Source organism: Tamandua tetradactyla, chromosome 7, assembly GCF_023851605.1.
Source record: "Tamandua tetradactyla isolate mTamTet1 chromosome 7, mTamTet1.pri, whole genome shotgun sequence".
Classification (NCBI taxonomy): Eukaryota; Metazoa; Chordata; class Mammalia; order Pilosa; family Myrmecophagidae; genus Tamandua; species Tamandua tetradactyla.
Window position 1 is genome coordinate 36,857,138 of NC_135333.1, and position 6,023 is coordinate 36,863,160.

Consider the following 6,023-nt stretch of genomic DNA (forward strand, 5'->3'; position numbering starts at 1 on the left):
CTTTGAACAAAGCCCTGCATATTTTTCAGAACTTAGTTTAATCGCTCACAAAAGTGCAACGATGCATGGGTGCTAGCATTATCGTCGGCGTACAGGTGAGTAGACCAAGGATTAAAGGTTGAGGCAGGTTTAAAGGTTGAACAGGTATTGGAAATTGGAGCTATGCAGCTTCTGAGCGGTGGTTGGGTGTGACTCTCAGGGCCAGAAAGAGAATCTGACTCTAACCTCACGCCACGCCTCTACCCTCCGCTCCAAATTCCTTTCTGCTCTCCTTTCCTGCTAGTCTGTCCTTAAGAAACCGAACACACACACACACACACACACTACACACCTCACAATAAGAAAGATCTAGTTAGAATCACATCAGCAAATCTATATCACTGAGTTTGTCCTAAGAAAAGAAACAGACAAATGAGCAAAGATCTACAATCCAGGACATTCGTAGAAGCTTTGCTTTTAAGGAAAGAGCAGAAATAAGTTATGTATCCAACTAGAGGGGATTGATTCAATGAATTATGGCCAATTTATACAATGGAAGGCTCTGCCAGTCAAAAAAGATGTGGAGGAGATCTTCAGGTTAAGGCATGAATAGAGCATATGCTGCCTCTGACAGTCCATAAAGCCGCAGTAAAGGGATCTTTTAAATATACAAACCCCAAGGGCAGGGAGAATAAGAAAGGAGACACCAACAACAGAATTTCTGGAAGCTAGAAAGAAGGTGGACCAGTCTTACCTGATTTAGCAGACCAGGGGAGTCAAATCCTTCCCAGCAATGGGGAAAGCTGAGAACCAGTCCTTACCCATATCATAGCATAAATACTCTAAAGCGTGGGAATTGGCAGCAACTGCTTTCAGGTCTAGGAGTGAAGGAGGGCTCAAATAAGGAGTATTATTGAAGGTCTCTTAGGAAAGCAAGTAGAGTCCTAGAGCCCCTACTCCCTGTCCACTGGGTGGTGTCCCTCCCCAACTTCTGTTTGTCGCTCTGGAAAGGGTCACACAATGGGTCTCCCGCCTGGACCTGCCAGGCACAGCTCTGAATATCAATAGTCTGTCGAAAACAGGTGGCGATGGTGTCCCTTCTCTGCGCACTGACGGGCTCCTTGGGGGCTGCCTTGAGGTTGGCTCTCTGGAAGGGAGGCCTGGTTGGCCTTCTGAGCGACGCCATCCGGGAGGCGTGGAGAACTGACCTGATGGACCATGTGGATTTCAAAACCAGGGACTTTGGTCGCGGGCAGTTTAAGTGCAGCGTTGGGGAAGAAGCGAGCCTGGAGCACAAGCCAGGGCCACAGCCCGCAGTGCCCACCCCTACTGCTTCACAGTCACAGAGACATAAATGCCAGGGGTGGCCACAAAACTATCCGCGAGGCACTCCTCAGCGGGGACCACCACCTTGGGGCAGGCTGCACCCAGGCCCTGCTCGCTTGGTCTGAAGCTGCTGCTTTGCTTATGTGATTTTTTTTATGTGATTTTTGTAATACTCACATTTGTACACAATTAATAGGAATTTCTGACTAACCAGAGCTGAATATATCTCCACAAACCCCATTCTTGCCCCTCCAATTCAGTTCATTAATCAAACAATAAAGATGTGATTAAAATATAAGCTACCATTGATATTTTTGAAAGAGAAGAGAAGACACTGTACCCATAAAACAAGAACGGGAAGCTATAAAAAAAGAACATTCAGAAAACAAATAATAACCCCTTGGAAATTAAACATAGGATAAAACAGAACAGGAGGGGCCAAGATGGCGGCTTAGCAATGTGCGTGTTTTAGTTCATCCTCCAAAACAACTACTAAATAACCAGACACAGTACAGAACAGCTCCTTGGGCCATATCAGTGACCGGACACACAGCATACCCTAGTCTGGACCAGCTGGACCAGCTGCGAGCTTCCCCAGAACCGTGAGTTCCCCAAGCCGTGGCGGCCGGCGCCCCTCCCCCACAGGCTGCTTCCCAGAGGGGAAAGGAAAGAGACTTTACCAGCATCAGGGGCTGAGCCCAACCAAACACCAATTGTGGCATTAATTAACAAATTCTGACTACTAAAAATAGGCCTCCAGCTCAGGTGAACCTGGTCAAAGCGGAGGTCACTCATTGGGCTAACGGAAAAAGAAAAAAAGAAAAGAAACAGAAGTTTTTGTGGCTGTGTTTCTACAAAGGCTTGACTGCCTCTGGATTCAGTGGCAGGACTTCTCAGGCTGCAACTGCCCCAGGCATAGGCAGAAACAACCTTGTTTCAGGGCTAGTCTGGAGACTGTGCCTTCCCCAGGGGAGGGGTAAAGCCCAACTCAGGTGGAATCCCTCCCTCAAGGAATTCAGAAGCCAGAACTTGGTAATTTTAAGTCATTAAAACCAGCCTAGGAAGATCGCTGAGACGCTGCAGGCCGAGCACTTCCATCTCTGCAAGAAATTTGGCTTCCTAAAAGATATATTGCAGACAATGACTTTTTGCAAGATTCTCAGTGAGGATGGACCAAACACTCTCGTTGGGGCAAAATCCAGAAGAATATGACATCAGCAGAAATTACCTCCAAGGCTAGCAGTGGTGGAAATCCTTCACTAGTATGTGGAACCCATGGCATTCTCAGAATTCCAGTTGACCAGAATTCTCACTTCACCCTGTGGCCCCAATGCCTCATCAAAAAATAATAAACGACACACAGAAAACCCAGAGAAGGTAAGAGGAAGTCACTGAAGTGGGAAGCTGGAAGAAATGTGAAATCCGGAAAAGAAGGATCAGCAGCAGCTACCATGTGCCTTGTTATCTGTCAGAAGAGCCCAAGCTCTCTGCTAACCAGTCTTCAGAGAAGGTACCATCCTGTTGATGCCTTAATTGAGACATTTTCATGGCCTTACAATTGTAAACTTGTAAACTAATTAATCCTCATTTTCAAAAGCATTTCCATTAATGGTATATCTCATTTTGTCAGCTTTATTAAACCAAAACAATCACAAACATTAGAAATCCAATAGAAAAATGGTCAAAAATCATCAATGGGAAAATAACCAATGAAAAAATTTAAAAAGATTAACAGATTTTGAATCAAATAAATGAAAATTAAAACCATAATGTGCTCACTGACATTTTACATCCAGCAGATTAACAAAAAAATTAGAAAGTTGTATTGAGAATGTGGAAAATATAAATTCTTATATACTGTTGATGCTAATGTAAATTGATAGAATCACATTGGAAGACAATTTGGAAGAATCTAGAAAAGTTGGAGGTATGCATAAATTAATGCCTAACAATACTACTCAATGACCATAATAGCCATAAATACATAAATAAAAGTAATAAGGACAAAAAATTAAATCTGTAAATATTTGAAATTGTTATCAAGAGGAAATTGAATAAATAAATTATTGGATAAAAAAAAAAAACAGCCTACAACCTCTCTTCTGTCTCCAGCTCACCCCCAGCAGGGAAAGTCTGCCAAAGTTAAAGGTACCGCATCATCTTATGCTGGTGGGACCCGCAGGCAGACAAGCGCCACATACTGGGCAGGATAAGAAAAACAGAGTCCAGAGACTTCACAGGAAGGTCTTTTAACCTGCTGGGTCTCACTCTCAGGGGAAACTGACACAGGTGACTCTTTCCTCCTGATAGGAGGCCAGTTTGGTTTGGGAAAATCCGGCTGGGGTCTATAATACCTACATAGACCCTCCTAAGGGTGGGGGGGAAAAGGCACCATACAAACAGGGCAAGAAACAAGAAACCAAGAACTGAAAAATTCTCCTCTTAAACAAAACCTAAGCTAGAGATCCAGAAAACACTGAACTAAATGTCAAAGAATAGGTAGATAACAAATTCATCCAGCAAGAAAACCCTAGGTAAAAGAACTGAAAACAATCTCCAGAATAAACTAGTTAAGGTAATTAAATTAAGACAAAGATCTTAAAAACTTCTAGAAATGATGAATCAGGTCACATACAAAGAACTCAAGAAACAGAATGGTTTCAGCCAGTTCCACAGCAACATGGAAGCTGGCTGACAGCATGTCTTCATGATTTTGAATGACAATGAGCTCCAGATTTCAATTCCTACTCCGACAAGCATCAGGCAAATATGGGGGTAGAATATAAGGTTGTTCTTTTTTTCTTTCTTTGCAAGGGCAGACACTAGGAATCAAACCTGGATTTCCAGCATAGCAGGTGAGAACTCTGCCTCTGAGCCACCATGGCCTGCCCAGAATAGAAGATTTTTAAATAAGCCATTATCTATTTCTTCTTTCTCAGGAACTCATGGATGGGCTCAATGCAAACAAGGGGGGTAAACCAAGATGGAGGAAAGTGTGCAGTCCAGAAAATGGATTGGGGTGGTGGCGTCTCCAGAGTGGTGGTGAAGAGGGGTCCTGGGATGACCGTGCACTGGGCCTGCAAGCAGCCGGTCCAGATGGGCGCAGGGTGACAGATGATTTGAGGGCAGTCACCCTCAACATCCCCACCACCCCTGTACTGTGGGTTTAAGAGTCTCGCGGTAAGTCCGGTGAGCTCGCCTATCCCTGGCTGGGCTGGACCAGGAGCTGATGGTCTGTTCTCCCTCCACGTCCAGCTCTCAGATGGTCAGACTTCACCGTACTCCTGAGAGCTGAACATAGGGGAGGCTTAGCAATGAGCGCAGAAGCAAGAAACAGAACAGTCCACCCCTCTGATCACGTGCTTTTGGACATCTGTGTCTCAGCCTGCCAGACATCCCCCCCACCCTGGGGAGACATGTGTCTCCCGGGTCTGACCCATGACCTTGCTCTCGGACTACCCCAAAGGCGCTGTTGTCAACACTCAGGGAGGTTGAGGCCAGCCTGTGCCCAGGGGCCCTCTTCATTTCACCTTCCCATCAGCCGTCTTCTGGGCTGCTCAGAGCACCCATCCTGCCCCCAGCCGGCAGCAAGCTGGGCCTCAGCTGTTCAAAACAAATCACCACACCGGGATACATGGATAGTTCAGGGGTAGACCCGGGTTTGATTCCTGATCCAGGCACTTTCCAAACAAACAAGCAAAACAAACAAACAAACAAAAAAACCCAAACAAACAAAAAAACAAATGGTGCTGCAATAATGGGATACTTACATGGAAAAATAATGAAATGTGACCCCACCATATAGCATACAAAAAAAAACCCACCCCAAAACCCCACAAATCATGACAGTTCCCCAGGGAAACCTACAGAGGTGGTGTTAATATAACCCTAGAGAAGAGTGAGGACCAAAGTCCAGATAGGGGTTACCTCTGGGGGTGGGGGGGGGAGTCCTGGGGCAGGTCCCAGAGGGCAATGAGGATGCAGGTTTTTAATGCCTGTTTATTCACAAGGGGATGGGTGCACCCGGGTTCTTTTTATTACTGTTTTTAAATGTACATCTGCATTTTATATACATTTCTGTCTGTGAAACATTTCACAGTTTAAAAAATACAATGTAGACAGTCTTAATATGGAAAGAGGTTTCTGATTTATTGGAAGGGGGAGAAAAGTGACAGAGCCATTGATAGCGTGATGGAGTCCACATAGCGCATGTGCACGCTCAGAAAGGCCTGGAAACACACACTGCGAAAAGTGCTTTATCCTAGGTGATGGGAGAGTGGGAGGGGGAGCTCTTTTTTTCACTTTGCTTGTCTATATTTTCCAGTAGCTTTATGGTAAGCATGGATCACTCACATAATAAAGTTAAATAGAAAAATAACACGTAAGAGAAATACTGTAGTAGAGGTGCACTTGGAGTTGAGAAGCCTGAGTCCTAGCAGCCAAGAGTGTAGGCCTGTCACCTCTCTGAGCACGTGGGGTGGGGCAGGTCCCCTGAGGACTGGGCGGGAGGTGCCCTCCCCCCGCTCCCCTGCCCCACACAGCCTCGATAGAAGGCCTGAGGCCAGGGGTTGGGTTCGTTTGCGGTCGTTGTATCCTCTCGGGTCAGCCCGGAGCTGGACATTGCTCGATGTCTCTGAGGCTGACACAGCCAAGTGTCCCGAGAGCAGTGCCCAGGCTCGGTGCTGTGGCATGCAGAGGTGAGGAGGGCATTGCCCGCT